At 44.4% G+C, this 15833-nt stretch overlaps 1 protein-coding gene across 3 annotated transcripts in view; it reads left to right on the top strand.

Moving 5' to 3' along the window:
• SH2D4B (SH2 domain containing 4B) overlaps nt 1-15833 on the top strand; it is a 100991-nt gene that overhangs the window by 72483 nt on the left and 12675 nt on the right. The window lies entirely within an intron of this gene.

Here is a 15833-nt window from a genome sequence, read left to right as displayed (position 1 = left end):
AGTCTCTCCTCCCACCTGAATGTGAGCCTGTGAGGTTAAGGACCTTGTTTGTTTCCCCTGTGCCTGGCTCAGTAAGTACCCGTGGGAGGAATGGATGAAGGTGGGAAGGAAATGTCCCGGTTGGGATTAGATCCCAGGCTTTCCACTTCCAAAGAACAGCCCTTGCTTCTCTGCATTGAAAATCCAGAGCCTTCCCAGCTGATCATGTGCTCGGTGGGGTCAGGGCCCTGTGTCTTAGGCATCTCTATATTGAACACTCACCCCTGCCTGTCACCCATGGACCAAATACAGAAATACCTCCAAGACGAGCTCGCTGTCTTCCTCCATTGCCACTGCTGTTGAGCTCTCCAACCCAATGAATAGCATCCCTATCGTGTAGGTCAGCTTGGATATTTGTAGGTCCATTTGTAGGTCACAAATGCTTCTGAAGTCTCAGTGACCCCCTCTAATCAAGGTTTATTTCTTACCCATGTTACGTGCCCTTTGGGAATTGGTTACAGACTTTAGTCTGGGCCTCAGACTGCAGGAGCTGCCTCTATTGAAAACACCGATGGTTGATCTGGCGCCATGGCTCATGTCTGTAATCCTAGCACTTTCGGAGGCCAAGGCAGGTGGATCACTTGAGGTCAGGAGTTCAAAGCCAGCCTGGCCAGCATGGTGAAACCCTACTAAAATATTTAAAAAATTAGCCGGGCGTGGTGGTGGGCCCCTGTAATCCCAGCTACTTGGGAGGCTGATAAAGGAGAATTGCTTGAACCCGGGAGGCAGACGTTGCCGTGAGCTGAGATAGTGACATTGTACTCCAGCCTTAGCAACAAGAGCAAAACTCAATCTTAAAAAGAAAATGCTGATGATCTCATGACAGAGAGAGATGAGAGACTTCGAGAACCACACATTGGCTCCTAAAGCTTTTGCAGGGAACTGACACATGAAGTTGTTGCTCACATTTTGTTAGCCAGAGCCAGTGTGGCATCCACTGCACAGAGGATAGTTTCAAAGGATAATCTAGTCTGTCATAACCACCATCCACTTTGAGACCCCTTTCTTCTCCTAGGTCACCACACATCTGGAAGAAGGTTGGACTGGCTCTCTAGAGCCTAGAAAAAAGACAGCACTCATGACTGGCTGGGCCATGTGTCCCTGGAGCTGGTGCTGGGGATTCTCTGCCTCTCCCTTTTGTCCCAGTTATGTGTCCCAGTAGCCCCAGTAGAGCTTTCATTTAAGTCACCACTGTGCTTGTTATTCAGATGTTATTATGGTCATGGAAGTACAGCACTGGCGTCTTAGAGAGCTGCCGAGTGCAACTCGGGAGTGGCACGGAGGGGAGGGTTGGCAGCTGTGCTGGGTGCTCCAACTGTCTTTGGTAGCCAGTGGAGAAGGTGCGACCCAGGTGCTCAAATTTATCTTTAGCTTTGTTTTCGTATTTGACTTTTTTTTTTTTAAAAAGGTAACTTTTGTATTGTCACAGAACAAACAGAACCAAGATTTAAGTCTCACAATTTATGTAGCTAATTTCATGTTCTTCTGACAGTTCTACCATAAAGCGTGCAGAAAAGTTGCTGTTACACAGGCTGGAGCTATTTTGTGACAGAATTTTCATTGATCTGTGACAGAAGGAAGGAAAAAGGCTTACATATGGAGGGTGGCCAAGTGTCTTTCCTTAGAAAGGACTGTTCCATATTCTAAGATTATATCCTTTCCTCAGTTTTAGTGTTAAAATGTCCTATCTTTTATGAATTGATGGTGATAGTAAGTCATGGTTATTTTTATATATTGCCTTTGCTTGGAAAAGCAAAGTGTTAGTAGCCTAGGACCTCCCCTGCCCCCGCTTTTTTTTTTTTTTCCCAACTTTATTCATTCCTAAAATCCCAAAGTCTGGAACAGTATATTCCAGCTTCTGTTTCAATATAGGAATTCGCTGATGGAGAGGTTAGGACTTCCTCTGTACTAATTCCTACAGGGGCAGGCGGCCTGTACCAGTCTGATTGTTGAGGAGCTTTTGCTGCAGGTTGGCAGAGGGTCACGCTCTCACTGGGTTTGGTTGGATGTTTCAGTTGGGGCATCTCTGCACCTTGGATCTCTTAGGCTGTTCCTGGGACCAGCAGGCCAGTTCGGGGGTGCTCTTCTCATGGTGATAGGACAGACATCAGAGCAACTGGAAGCATGCCAGGCTCTCGAGCCTTGTCTTGGGGCCAGCACATTGTCATTTTGCCTTATACCTCACAGAGCTGAGGAATAGGAGAATACATTCTGTCTTTTTCTTATGAGGAACTGCGAAGTCCTAGGTCAAAGGGTGTGGCAACAGGGAGGGAAGAAGAATTTGAGTCAATAATGTAATGTGTCACAATCCCAATGTAAATCTTTTCTTTCTTGGGTAAAAGTCTTAGTTAAAGTAGTTAGATTTCAGATGCAGGTTAAACATGACTACTATGGTGGTTTCCTTCCCTTTCCTCAAACGCATGTGGATCCAAGCAGCAGTTAGACAAAGAATCTGAAGATATGGGGTCTGTTCTAGAACTTAGCAGCTCTGTGACCTTGGATGTGTCCTTTAAATTCCCCATCTGTGAAACTGCAGTTGTAATACTACTTCATCGGACACATAGGAAGATTGACCCAATAGGAGTGCTTGGTCCACCACAAAAAGCCATGCCAGGGTGTTCGCTGATGTTTCCTGGGATCTGGGGTCAATGACCAGAGGCTCTCCCTCCTTTGGGAAATAGGGTTTGGGGAAATAGGCTCAGAATACAGAGTGGGAGGGGTGTGGGAACAGTCCCCCTGGGACCACTGGGGGGTTCTAGGTAGTCTCATGGGTTACAAAGAGTGTTAGTGATTCCTTGTTTCTCCTTTGTTCACTGTTCCAGGAATTGTGAGAGAGATTTGTAGTTATACCAAATTACTCATGAGAAATGCTGCTACATAGAAGCTTGGCTTAGGGAAAAAAATCTATTTTCAAAATTGGACATGTATCTAAAATTATTAAGAATGTTCTCTGTCTGAACATTGGCTCAGTCAGAACCCATTTCTCTTCATGAGCTTTACTTCTACAAAAATAGTTACAATGTGGGCCATGCTTTATTGTCTGGGGGACAACGCGTTGGCTGCCTTGCTGCTTGGCCTTAGGGTTTGGCACAGAATGGAACTACCTGGTGGGTGACGTCTTTGGCATTGGTGAATTATCTCTATGTGACCCTGCTCAGGTGCTGGGAATGGATCTCAAGCGTGACCTCACCTGGGCTTGGTGTTTTACCTATGTCCTCTACGGGGTGTTATTGGCATGCCTCTTCACGAGCAAGCACAAAGGGGGGCCCCACCTGGGAGGAGGCACTTAGTGCAGGGAGCCCAGCAGTAAGGGGCAGCTTTCCTGTGAGATGTGAGAGCTCCAAAGTAGGATGAGCACTTCTTCCCACCTGCTTCCACTGAGACCTCAGAAAACATATGGAGAAAAACGCTGAAGGTCACAGAGCTTCTAGGATCTAGAATGGGCCCCATGTCTTCAGCCTCCTCTACATTGCTGTTTGGATGACAGCACACAAACAAAACATTGCTGTGTTTGAGGAAAGAGAAGGAAATATAAATCACAGAAGTCATTTTAATGATTACTGGGGAATGTTTGTCTTGGAAAGGAGAAGCTGTGGGAGGAATGGGTGGAGGAACAGAACCACCTCCTTAGTCTCTAGAGCTCTGTCTTGAGAAACCGGGATTGCTAAAGACATCAGAAATGGGCTCCAGGTGTGTATGGCTGTTTTTGTGTTGTTATAAACAAATATCTGAGGCTGGGTAATTTATAAAGGAAAGTGGTTTAATTATCTCACAGTCTGCAGGCTGCACAAGAAGTAGCACCAGCATCTCCTTGGCTTCTGGGGAGGCCTCAGGGAGCTTTTACCCGTGGCAGAAGGCGAAGCTGGAGCAGGCATGCCACATGGTGAGAGTGGAGCAAGGTGTGTAGTGGCAGGTGCCACACACTTTTAAACAACCAGATCTCATGAGAACTCACTCACGCTGGTGAGGACAGCTCCAAGCCATGAGGAGTCTGCCCCCATGACCCAAACACCTCCCACCAGGCCCTACCTCCAACACTGGAGATCACATTTCAACACGAGATTTGGGTGGGACAAATATCCACACCTTATCACTGGGGATTGTTGGGGGTTCTGAAGAGATGCATTTCACTTTAGTAGAAGAAAGCGTTTTTGATGACTGCAGCTTGCTATTGGGCAGTCTTGATGGTGAGTGAATTCCCCAGAGTGGGGAGTGGAGGGCCTTTACACTCTCTGCTCCTGACCTCTGCCATGCAGTGTAGTTCTGAGGGCAAGTGCTGCTGACATTGCTCCAAGGCTGCTGTCCCTGCCCCTGCCAAGCTACTAAAGTTTGCTCAGGTTGTCATGAAGGTTGGAAAGGTTATCCGGGGCTTGCCACTGGGTGGGTACCTGGGAGTCTGTGGGCTGAGGACTGAGGATGTTCTTTACCCTGTGACTGTCGGGCTTTACCTTGCTCATTCTCTGTTGATATGTTCATGGTGCAGAAACTGAGGTGTAAGCAATGGTGATCCTCCTGGGTAACCCTCCCAGGAGCCCTGTGGATGAGGGCAAACCCAGTGGCTGTCCTGCATTGAGGCAGCCCCCAGAGAGGTGGAAAGGACTTGCCCTGGTGGGTAGCAGCTGAGCGGGAATGGAGTTGGGGCTTCACCCCTCTGACTGGATGCACTGGGAGGGCGGTCACGTTTCTGAGCTGCAGGAAGCAGGAAGGGTTTGGACAGGCTGGCTGCTGCTGACCTTTGCCATCCTCAGGCATGATGCTACCATGCAGTCATGCCAATTGCTGCATGAGCTGGTCATCCCTTTATAGGTGACCCCACTGAGGACCAGTGAGCTTGAGAAACTAACCCATATTTGTCCAGCAGTCAGTGTGAGAAACTGGGTTTCTGGCTTTTGGTTTTACCTATGCCATTCTGGCTGTCTCTTTGCATATACTGCCATCCAGGGATGGAAACTGGGCAGAAAAGTGCCCTCTCTGGATTTACAATCCTTACTGTGTATTCGGTGAACTTCATTTAGGCTCAGCCTGGGTTCTTTATTTGACATCTCACCTATCCTCATTCCGGACCTCGGCAAGCAGAGATGGCACTGGTTTCCTAACCCAGCTTGAGGGAGAATCTGGGAATGCCCTGTTTGGTGTTTGGGATTACTTCCAGGAACTAGAGTTTCTGGGGCCAAGAGGGAGAGAGTGTGTCAGTCCAAACCTCCGTTGTTGGCTTCCAGGATAGTGGGAAGACAGGAAATGCTGGTGAAGATTTGGAATCTGTTGAGAGGTGGCAGTCAGGATGGGGTTCTGGGGATCTTGGCAGTGTGGACCCAGGCACTAAAATCCACGTTTATCCAGGAATTGCCGAAGAAACAAGGAGTGGAGAAAATAATAACACCCACTACATAGTGGTGTTGTGAGGATTACATGTATCAACAGTTTTTGAAGTGTTTAGAACATGGCTGTCATGCAATAAATGCTTTGTTTTATTATATGGAATAGACAAACGTGGCCTTTGGTGATGCACATCAGGAACGGAGGCATGTGCAAGGTGGTTCATCTCTTCATTGCATACTAAGTTATGTCACTGTCACTCAGAAATAAAGAAGACCCGTGCACCAAAGAAAGGTGACATTGATTCAGCGTTCCAAAAAAAAGTGCAAGTCTGAATTTTCTTCTATTATGAGTATGATACCCATCTTGAAATATTTTTTAAAAGTCATTAGGTGTAACACAGGGGCCATTTGGAAGGTTGGTTAGCACGTCACGATCCGTCATGGCAAGCGAGATTGCTAATTTCCCTCTCTTGGGCAGAATTTGGAATGGAAATTTTCTACCAACTCTGATCCCAAATGCAAAACTTTCTAAAGGAGAAAAAAGTAGGTCAGTTGACCCACTTTCCTCTTAAGTTCTTGCTTTAGTGGTTCCAACTAAAAAATAAAGGAATATTTTTCTTTTGTTTTTTCAAGTGTGCACTGGCTATCTGTCTCAAAAAGAGACTACAAAGAAGAATGAAACTATCTTTGCTTTAGGAAAGCGTAGGTTGTAAAGGTGTTCCTGAGTTTTTAACCCTTTCCTATCAGCTGTCTGTAGTTCGGTGTCCGGTCTGCTACAAAGCCCTGCATCCTGTGTGGGGCTGTGTCTGTCTGGAGATGCACGAAGGCACCTTTTGGGTCAGTGGCATCCCTGGGCAGAGGACACCTGACTTTTTACTTGTTGTCAGGTGTATATTGGCTGGTATCTGTGGGATGTGGTGGCTGGCCTCATCTGTGGGATCACACTGGCTTTTTGTGTTTTAACTAGTAATTTGAGAATGCTTACTTTGTGCTAGCATTGTGTCAAGTAAACCTTGAACATCCAGTATTTCACTTACTTCCCACGACTGGGTAATAATAGTAGCCATTATGTACACAGTGCTTACAGTATGCTGGGCACTCTTCTAAACACTTATCATATATCCGTTTAATCCTATGTAATAACATCATCATGCACTTGCAAGTAGCATTAGCTCCATTTCACAAATGAGGAAGCTGAGGCACAGAAAGGTGAAGTCAGTTGCCCATGGTTATGTTTTTAGTAAGTGGGGGAGGTGGGATTCAAACCCAGGTGATCTGGCTTCAGAATCCATGCTCTTACCTGTCTGTGATTCAGTGCAGTCTTGCTGCCCTCTCACAGCTGAGGGGAAGGTTCAGTAGCTGTTCTAGGGCATGCAGTGCTCTGGGAAATCAGTTCTTTTCTAGTCTAGGCCTTCTCCTTGAGGATGAACAGGTGGCCGTTTTCTTTAGGAGGTGTCCATTCAGACACTAATACTGCCCTCCCTTACTGCTAACTAGGGAAGTATCTGCTCCTCCTGAGGCTGGTGTCACCCTCCTATAGAATTCCTGAAGGATGCCGTCTGAGTCTCCTTACAGTCTGCAGAGTCCTTATGCAATAATTAGGGGAAAACAGGGAATTGTGTGTTTTAGGTTGTTGAGTTACCTAGATAGGGACAAGAGGAGGCAGATTCCCTGAGTAAAGGCATTTAAATAATTAACTTGTTTATTATTACTGTCAAGCTTGTGTTGAGTGCTAAGTACAAGGTGTGCAGTAATAAACAAGACTGATGCTTTCCCTACCCTCATGGAACTCACATTCACTTCTAAGAAACAACAATAAAAATTCAAACTGATGGAACATAAAGAGAATTTTTTAGCCCCTAAGACCCACATGTAGAGCCAGCTTCAAGCTTTGCTTGATCCAGGGAGCTTAAGCTTTTCAGCAACCAGCCTCTTTCTATCTCTCAGCTCTGTTGCTTTTTATGTTTTCATTATCAAGCAATGCATCCATCAGCCTGAGGTTGCATGCCTGCCTTCTCCCAGTAGAAGAAAGGGCCTGCTTTTATCTCAGCATTCCCAGTATTAGTCCCAGTAGTCTGCCTTGTTGGGTCTGGGCTGGCCATATGTTCACTCCTGAACCAGTCACCATGGTCAGGCAGGTGACTTGCCTTGATTAGCGAGCCCTGGGTCTTATGATCATGCCTAGAGTAGGTAGGTAGAGAACACCCTATGGACACTGCATAGACTGAGAGTACATGGCTTCCAGAAAGGTCACAGTTCCCTTGCCAGAAGACAGTCACTGAATGATACTGGGCAGGCAAGACCAATCTCTGTCACCTGGCTGCTGCTCTAGCGAAGCTCTCCAATCTAGTCAGTGAGACTGACATTAAACAATCATGCCATAAATTTATACATCCAGCGGAGGTCAGTGTTATACAGGATCCTGCTGTGTCCAGTTTCAGAAGTCATTTTACTGGGTGGTACCACTCTCTCATGAATAGCAGCATTGGTGATTAGAACCTGGCAGGTCAGCTTGGAGCAGACATTCACAGGCATGGATATTGCCTCTTGTTCATAAGTATGTCTGGGACCCAGAAGCTCATACAGTGAAACCCTTGTCTCAGCAGTTAAGCCATGGTTAAATTTCATTTGGCGTTATAAAAAAAAAAATGAAGGCATTTGAGCTCATTCATCACAATCTCTGTGGCTTTAGGATGCTTTGAGATACTGTTGAGAATGAAGAGCTTAATAATTCCAGCCTCCTTAATGATATTGTCTGGAAATATGGTAGTAAGAAAGGAAAGTCACAGAAATGAATGAGAAATAGCTAAGTGGTAATGGAGGTATTGTCAGCCAGTGAGGCGTAGCTGCAGTGAAAGCTTCGAGAAATACGCACATCAGATAAATTGAGATCCATAAAAAGTGAAACGTCGTGGCTGGCCTGCTGTGTTTATTTCTTTTGAGGGTGAAGTCCTAACCAAGAAATAAAAAGAGCTCATTTGGTTACTCAGATTCAATTCCGAGCTAATAATTTCAGGGAACGGAAAGAAGGTGGAGGGGCTGGGAACAGAATTCTGGGTCTGCTTTGAGGATTTGCTAACATGTAGACTGATGGCTCTGTTATTGCAGAGTGTCTTCTGAAAGTGTACTTACTTTCCTTTCCTGGGGCTGCTGCTGATTAGTACCCATAGAGTAAATACTGTAATAGTGAATGTGAAGTTGTTGGCAGCGTCTGAGAACATCTGTATGGAATCCAGGGAGATGAATTGGGGAGGTGTCAGGAAGGACGCACCGGGATTTGTGCTCAGGGTGTAGTAACAGAAGAGTTGGGCGCTGCAATGGCCTGCCTGTGACAGTCAGTGCTGGCACAGGATGGGGGAAAGCAAGCCTGGACTTGTTTGCCAGGCCGGTGTTCCTCTGCTCTTCTGCGTTCTCTGTCTTCTCATCTTTGCTCACTGCAGCCTGTAACCATGGGAGAGAGAGTAGCTACTCGGAAGGAGCTCTGTCCCCGTGTCACAGCTGCGTCATGTTCTGAAGAGGCCCAACAGGGAGTGCTATGGTCATTATGGCGGTTGCAGGTGATTGGACACAGAGGCGCTCTGGGCACCTGCAGATGGGCTCAAATGCATCTCCTGAAGTCTCCACCAAGGCCCCCAATCCAAATGCTGGGGTTCTGCCTCAGTTTCTTGATTATAACTGTTCACTTCTGCCACTGACCATTGGACTTTGTGACTTAGGTCAAGGCCTGGCTGCAGCAGTCACTGTGGTTCTATCATCCATTATCCTCCTGGGATTGTTTCACTTAATATGGCCAATAACTGTGGGTGATACTAATGTGATTGTATTTGAGCACTTAAGAGATATTTACTTGTTCAAGATTAGGCCATAGTGGCAGAGACATGATTGGAAACTGCTTTGTTTGGCTTTAGCACCAGCTTTCAACAGGGCAGTATACTTAATCTCTTAGTCCTTGGGGATGTGTATACCCAAACTGAAAAGACCCTGTTCTGGAGTCTGGGCACACTTCCGTTTTGCAGATGTTTGAAGCCACTCCTTACCCCCCACATCAGGCTCCCCATCAGGCTTCTTTGGGCATTGCTTGGACTGTGGTCAGCCTTCAAATCAGTCAGGGCCTGGAAGTGCTATCTTGGCTCATTTAAAACAGCATTCTGCTGAGAAACTTCAGTAGGCTTTGTGGCAGGAGCTGGTTATACAAATCCACAGCTTGCCCAAATGTTCTCCAGGACATCCTGCATGGAAGGCTGATGTGGTTTGGCTCTGTGCTCCCACCCAAATCTCATGTTGAATTGTAATTCCCAATGTTGGGAGAGGGAACTGGTGGAAGGTGATTGGATCATGGGGACAGTTCTCCCTTGCTGTTCTCATGATAACAGGTGAGTTCTTACAAGATCTGGTTGTTTAAAAGCATGTGGCACCTTCCCTTTGATTCTCTCTCTCCTGCCACCATGTGAAGATGTGCTTGCTTCCTCTTCACCTTTCTGCCATGATTGTAAATTTCCTGAGGCTTCCCAGCCATGAAGGTCATGGGAAATGGCCATGCTTCCTGTATAGCCTGTAGAATTGTGAGTCAATGAAACCTCTTTTCTTCATAAGTTACCCATGCTCTTTATAGCAGTGCAAGAACGGATCAATATAATGGCTCTGAAGGTGGAATCTGGATGTGGGTTGTACCTGGGGAGGACAGGTTGCTTACAGTCTAATAAGAGTGCAAGCCTTGTGAATATGACGGACTTAAAAGAATGCTGCACCCCTATCCCAGCTCTGCCAATTAGCTATGAGACCTTGGCATGTAACTCAATCTCTCTTAGCCTGATTTTCCACTCCATAAAAATGGGGAGCATGCAAGTCCTGTCTCAGAGGATTGTTATGAGGATTGAATAAGCTAGTGCTTATCAGACTCTCAGCACAGTGGTTAACATAATGCCAGGATTCCATAAATGCTGTTTATAGGATTGTAATTTTAATTAATTAGTGATTTATTCAACACTCTTTATTGAGGGCCTAAGTTCCAGACACTGTTCGAGGCATGAAAATATAGTAGGGGAAAGACCCACAAAATTCTTATTCTCATAGAGCTTATGTTTGTAAAATTTTGATAATTTTAAAATAAACTTGTGGAAGCCATATTTCTTGGACAAATTATATCATACACTACAGTTTTCTTGTTCTACAACTTTTCTTTTTATTCAGTTGTTAACATTTTTAGGAGATTTCTGGTCTGTGTCCATGTAAGTGGTTCTTAACAGGGTGCCTATGCCCCCAGGGGACATTTGACAATATTTGAGACACATTTGATTAGCATAACTGGGAGGTGCTTTTGGCGACTAGTGGGTAGAGGCCAGAGATGCTGCTAAACACCCTGCAGTGTGCAAGGCAGCCCTGGGACAGGCAAAGTGTCAGCAGCGTTGAGAAACTGTGTCTATATTTGTATTTACATCTCCTTCAGACTTAAATTTTTGCTAGGAGGAAGTGCAACAGATGGAGCTTCTTATTTACTTGTTTTTTGTAAGTGATCTCATCTTACTTTGGGCCTGCGTTTCCTGTTGATGACTAAAAATAAATAACTTAAAATTTCTGATTAAAGACAATCCTATCTCTGGTCTAAGAGTCTCACTGTAACTGTGAGTTTCTAGCAAATATTCAATCATTTTAAGCTCAGAGTCCTGCTTCTCCTTGCTTGATGGGTCTCTCCAATGTCATTTCCCTTCATCAAATGTTGTCTGGGTGCAGGGGAAGCTCACAGCCTGGGGAGGAGGCCAAATAAAGGCCCTGGCCAGTGGCTCATCTCTGGGCCTTGTCCTGTTTTATTTTAGCACATCTGATGGTCCACAGCTGGTGGAAAGATGGTCTGATCTCCAGCACAGCAGGGGTTTGAGGGTCCCCTTCTCTGCCCAGATCATCTCCAAAACATGACCTGGCCCTACCTTGACTCCTTCTGTAGTATCTTTGCTATGCGGCAGTTAGAAACAATAGAACAGGGGAACACAGCACTAATGATATGGTGCTCAGTGAGGTAAGGAAATATGAATGATATTTAAAGCACCTCACAATTCATGTAAATGTATGTAAGTACATGGGAGGGTGAGAAGATTCTGGGGGAAATTCCATCTGCTGCACATCCTTCTAGCAAACCAGCTGTTGAGTAACTCCCATTGGCTAGCTGTTGGCTGAGGCCATTCACCCTAAAGCCTAGGTTCTGGGGTCATCTTGCCTCTTTTCTTGGTGGCCCCTTGGGGAGCTAGACTGTTTTTTTTTTTGTTTGTTTTAGACAGAGTCTTGCTCTAGGCTGGAGTGCAGTGGCGCAATCTCAGCTCACTGCAACTTCCACCTCCTGGGTTTAAGCAATTCTCCTGCCTCAGCCTCCTGAATAGCTGGGATTACAGGCATCTGCCACCATGCCCAGCTAATTTTTGCATTTTTAGTAGAGATGAGGTTTCACCATGTTGGCCAGGATGGTCTTGATCTCCTGACCTTGTGATCCACCTGCCTCGGCCTCCCAAAGTGCTGGGATTATAGGTGTAAGCCACCGCGCCTGGACGTTTTTAATTATTTCTACCTTTTAAGAACTCCTAAATGTTGAGAGTTGAGTTCATCAGCCATCCCTCCCCTGCCCCACCTCATGGCTTATTATCATCAGAAGACTAGGCTATTCCTTATTAATTTACTTATTCTCCTTCATCTTTGTTCTCCTTCCTCTCCAATAAGCAGCCATTCTGATGGGCTTCACGTGTATTCCTTGAAGGGGTACTTATATATACATTGTGTACGTATAACCCATAGGGAAGTTGTTCTGCTCCTTAACTTTCTTTTCACATGATAATGTTGTATGTGATTTGACCTTGATGCTTTTCTGTGGCTTTTATGTGAAATTAATTTTCCTGAATTGTTCCAGTGAAACAAGGGCCAGGGAAGTATTTCTAACTCCATGGAGCTGCTGCTTCTGTTTTTGTGTGGTGTTCACAAACAGGGCAGCTTGCTTTCTGGAGTCTCCAGGTTCTGCCTCTTCCCCCATGGGTCTATACTTTTTCTTTCCTCTATTTGCCCCTATTTTGCTCAATTTTGATTTCACTCCCAGTGGTGGAAGGTGGCCCTGGGGCTCTCACAAGTAGGCCCCTTGCACTCACCCAGGGTTGGGGAGGGCAGAACTCTCCCTATTTTTAGCTGCTATTCTCAGTAGGTCTCCTGCTTTCCGGTGAATTCCTGTTGACTGCTCTTGGATCCATTAGCCACCCTTGTTGTTTATTTCTTCTTTCTCCTGTGTAGACACTGGTATCATGAAGGTCTTGTGTTAGTGGTTTATTCCCACCACCATTTGTATTTGGGGTTTTCTCAACTGTTATAGCAAAATCTCTGAGACTGAATAATTTATTTTATTATGTTATTTTATTTTAATTTTTTGAGATGGAGTCTTGCTCTGTCACCCAGATTGGAGTGCAGTGGCATGATCTCAGCTCACTTTAACCTCTGTCTCCTGGGTTCAAGTGTTTCTCCTGCCTCAGCCTCCTGAGTAGCTGGGATTATGGGTGTGTGCCACTACACCTACTTTTTGGGCTTTTCCCATGTTAACCAGGCTTGTCTTGAACTCCTGCCTAGGAAAAGCTCTTTTCTCTTTCCTGTCTGACAGGGACTTTCATAGGACCTATCCTATATTCTCTCCAGAATAGCTCTATAAAACACTATGTTCAGATCTCCAAGTATTGCTCTGAATATAGAGGGTGTTTCTAGAATGTGAGAGTCACTTTTTTTATCTCTACTTTTCCTGGCTTGTTAGACTGTTGACTTTCTAGCTCAGAGTCTCAACCCTGGCTACATATTAGAATCAAGTGAGACCATTTTAAACTATACCACCGCTTGGTGTAACCCAAATGAATTAACAAAATTCCCTTGAAGTGGGACCTGGGCATCAGCCAAGGTGAGAGCCATACTTCCCGGCCACAAGACAGCCAGCATGGAAATTTCAAACTTATTAGTAACCCTATTGTTCTAGGTGGTAATCTGCCCTGCCTCCAAAGCACATTGACCAATTTTAAATGAATGCCATAGCAGTAATATGTGAGAAGCTGCAGACCACGGATATTAAAATATTTTTAATGTTAAATATTGTAACCTTCTCTCTTCTAACAGATGTGATCCCTATCCTGAATATTTTGTCCATCATTTCTTTGCTTCATTTATTGCTATATATTAATCTCCAAATGTTTAGCATTGTGAGCTTTTCAATCTAATCTAAATGGAATCACAGTGTATTTATTTTTCAGTTATTTGCTTTTCTCATGCTTCATTGAAAACATTTTTTTCCTCATTCCATTTTTCCACCTCTATTATCTGGAGATTTTACCACTTTCAACATCTATCTTCTAGTGGTTAATTTAGACGATTTACTATGTACACTTAGCAGACTCTGAGGTTAATGCAGCTGTCCCTTTGTTTCTTTGGGGGACTGATTCCAAGAACCCCTGCGGATACCAAGATATGCAGATACGTAAGTCCTTTATGTAAAATGGCATAACATTTGCATATAATATATGTCAATTTTCCTATATACTATAAATTATTTCTAGATGACTTATAATACCTAATATGATGTAAATGCTATGTAAATAGTTGTTGTAATGTATTCTCTGTATTTATATTTTCAAAATTTTATTTTTAAATTCATTTTTAGTTTTGAAGTTTTTTTTTTTGTTTGTTTGTTTTGTTTTTGGGACAGTGTCTCCCTCTGTCGTCCAGGCTGGAGTGCAGTGGTACAATCTGGGCTCATTGCAACCTCTACCTCCCGGGTTCAAGCGATTCTCCTGCCTCAGCCTCCTGAGTAGTGGGGACTACAGGCCCACACCACCAAGCCTAGCTAATTTTAGTATCTTTTTTTTTAGTAGAGACAGGGTTTCACCATGTTGGCCAGGCTGGTCTCAAACTCCTGACCTCAAATGATCTGCCCACCTCATCTTTCCTAAGTGTTGGGATTACAGGTGTGAGCCACCATGCCCAGCCTGTTTTTGAATATCTTTGATTTGCAGTTGGTTGAATCTACAGATGTAGAGACCATAGAAATAGAGGGCCGACTCTGTATATCTTTACCGTCTCCCTAAATAGAATTTTGAAACTCCTACTCCCTTCTATAAGAGATTGTCTAGTATTATAGTTCCATCTTTTTCAAAACCTCAAATTATCCATTATTATTATGTCTTGTAGGTCAACTTTTTTAGACTGGCCTATAGTATCTGCACTAATCATTTCTTCTGGTATCTCAGATTTTCTATCCAGGTTAATTTTTTTTTCCTTCCTGAAGTACATCCTTTAGAATTTCCTTTAGAAATCAACCAGCTCAAATTATTTTCTGAAGTTTTAAAATTTTGTCTTTTTCTTTGAAAGACAGTTTTTTCCCACAGTTATTTTCTCTCATCATATTGAAACTTCTATTCCATTGTTTTCTGGCTTTTATTGTTGGAACTGAGAAGTCTGCTATAAGGCTAATGGTTTGTTCTTTGTAGTAATTTGCATTTTCTCTCTGATCGACAGAAGAATTAAATATATTTGCATGGTTTTATGTTATGTGTCTGTGATAATCATTAATTATTCGCTCCTAAAATATTGCTTCCTCTCCTCTCCTGTGGAACTCGGATTCTGTATATGTTAGATTTTCCATTCCATCTGCCTGCCATGTGTCTTAACCTCCTGAGATTTAGATTAACCTTCTCTCATGTTAGACTTATATAAATGTCCCGTGGATGTGTCACTCCTAGTCTTCACTCTGCCTTTTCACTCATCTTGTCCCTTCTTCTCCCTTAAATCTCATTACCACTCCTTACTGCTTACACAGATTCTATCCAGCCTTCAAGGGCTACCTCATATTCCCATTCAGCGCTTCCACAGAGCCTTCCCTGATTTCTCAACCTCTTCCTTCTTGTTTATTTCACAGCACTTACCACACTATGCATGAGATGACATGGTATAGAACAGAGAGAGCACTGGACTTGGAGTCCGAGTTCAGATTTGACTATACCACTTAATAGATAGACTCTCTGTGACTATTAAGCTCTGCAACTTTGGGTGAATCTCTTCTCTTCCTGACATTCAGTGTCCTTATGTGAACTGGTGATGACAGGGTTGGTAGGAAGATCAAAGGAGAAGGGTCCCAGAGGCCCCAGATAGTGCCCAGGGATGACTGTGACATAAGCATCTTACGGGAGCCTCAGTGTGTCCTTAGCTCTGTGCCTCAAAATGGAAGCCATTTCTGGGAAGATAGGGGTCAGGGAGCCAGATATCAATGGTATATTGTGAAATGTAGCTATGAAGCAATTGTTAAGTGAGGAAGCCCTCACTGAGCTGAAATCCTTGGCTTCAAACCATAATCCTTCAATCCATTTTCCACACTTGAACATTCTTGTATCTTCTGTATAAGGAATATCAGTGGCTGCCCATTGCCCTCAGAATTAATCTTCAGATGGTATAGAGAGCCCTTTGGAGCTTGACTGC

This window comes from Callithrix jacchus, chromosome 12 (assembly GCF_049354715.1).
Source record: "Callithrix jacchus isolate 240 chromosome 12, calJac240_pri, whole genome shotgun sequence".
In the NCBI taxonomy this organism is placed as follows: domain Eukaryota; kingdom Metazoa; phylum Chordata; class Mammalia; order Primates; family Cebidae; genus Callithrix; species Callithrix jacchus.
This window is presented reverse-complemented; position numbering and strand designations above follow the sequence as displayed.